We start from the raw sequence: 2,046 nt of genomic DNA on the forward strand, positions 1-2,046 counted from the left end.
ACCACTGACATTAAAAAGTTACTTACTAAGTGTGTTAATTATTTAAATTATTTTATTAACACTAGATAAATTTATTTTTAAAATAATAGAAATAATTGTTTAATATTAACCGGTATAACTATATAAGTAATAGAATAGTTATTTTTATTTGAAATTAAAATTATTTGGTTGACGTTAAAATTATTTTTGGAAATTGATGCTTGTTCTGGACTGACTAATGGCCCATCAAACCGTTAACCCACGATAGCTAGACCACCTTTGGACCCCTCACGGGCCAAATCCGGTCGTCTTTTTTCATTGGCCGCCTTGATATCGTAACAACCATTTATGGTTCAAATAAAAGTGGTTAGAATAAAAGAAAAAATATATTAATCTAAAAGTATATTAATCTAAATTCAAAAAAATAAAAGTACACATTAATTATTCGAATAAAAAAACAAAAAATTACATATAATAAAATAGAATAACAGATATTTTTTAAAATGTTTTTTATTATTATTTTTATAAATAAAAAATATATATTCTAAATTAGTAAATTGATCAGTTGATTTTAGAAATTTATATGCAACATAATTATATATAATAAAATAGAGCGAAAGATAAACAAATAAATAATAGGGATCACTAAATTCAGTAAATTGAGAATAAAATAAAATATATAAATTTATAAAGAGAATAAAAAATTAAATTAATACCTAAACTATAATTGTTTGAATTATAATTTGTAATTAGAAATATCAAAAAAAAAATAATGAAATTGAAAGATATATAGAGTCATAAAGAATTATATTAAAAAAAAGAGAATTTAAAATTAACCTTTTTGATGAAAAAAAGATGACCACTAGAAAATGAATAGAAAAAAATGTTGAAACTAAAAAGATGATTTAAGAAAATAAAAGAGTGATAAGGCTGGGATTTGAGAATGAGAGAAGACTAAATTTAATTAGATTAACTAATAATCAAAATAATAAAAAGATAAATTGAATTTGAGATTTTAAATGATTGGGATAAATTTATTTATACGAAAGCATATTATATATGTAATATATTAAAAAAAAAAGTAGGGGCAAATGCCCCCTAATACATTACTTGGGTCCGTTCCTGTTGGAGGCTTGGTTGAGTGGCATATTATATGCCCCTTAATAACTACACTCAAATTAAAGTCTTACGGAAAGAAAAATAATCCAAAAAATAAATTCATATAATGTGTGGGAGTGTGTTGTTTGAATGTTTTATGCATGGATAATATCTAAGATTAAAGATTGTCTAATTCACCTGACAAAAAAATGTTTAAACAAAAAAAATCTAATATATATGATTTTTTTCAAAAATCACAAATTCAAAAACTAGCTAATCTCATGCTATATTAGAGGGAGCTTTCACTCTCTCAAGTATGATATAAACTTTAACTAGTCTCTATTTCATTAATTTCTTTTGATTTGAGTGTCAAAATGTTATTGTAAGTATCATTCATTTTGTTAAAATTTGACTCAGTCGATCCCATCGACAAACTGTTGATATTATCTACTATACAACCAAATAACTCATGATTCATGAACAGGCCAGATCATGCTCAACTTAAAAATAAGATATAAGTTAAGTCGTCAATTTCATCGTCAAGATATTGGTACCATCTATTACACAATCAAATAACTCGTAATTCATGATAAGACCAGGTCATGCTCAACTTAAAATAAGATATAAGTTAAGTTCATAAACGAATTTAAATTTGATTTGACATCAAGACATATGTATAAAAAATTAATATAAAATTAATAATTGAATATTAATTTCCAAAAATGTTTAAATTAGACATTTTAATCTTTAAAAAAAAATTTATTCTTTGAAAATCCTTAAGATATACTTTTATCGGACATATTAATTACTAAGCTACTTTGAGTCACTTTTTTAATATGCCTATTAACCAAATAAATTTTTAAAAAATTTTATTATTAGACAATTAGATCCTTAAAAAATATACTCTAAGATAAATTAATCCATATTTAAAATAAGACAATGATCAATTAATCCGACAAAAATAATTTA

The sequence above is a fragment of the Arachis duranensis genome, chromosome 4 (assembly GCF_000817695.3).
Source record: "Arachis duranensis cultivar V14167 chromosome 4, aradu.V14167.gnm2.J7QH, whole genome shotgun sequence".
In the NCBI taxonomy this organism is placed as follows: domain Eukaryota; kingdom Viridiplantae; phylum Streptophyta; class Magnoliopsida; order Fabales; family Fabaceae; genus Arachis; species Arachis duranensis.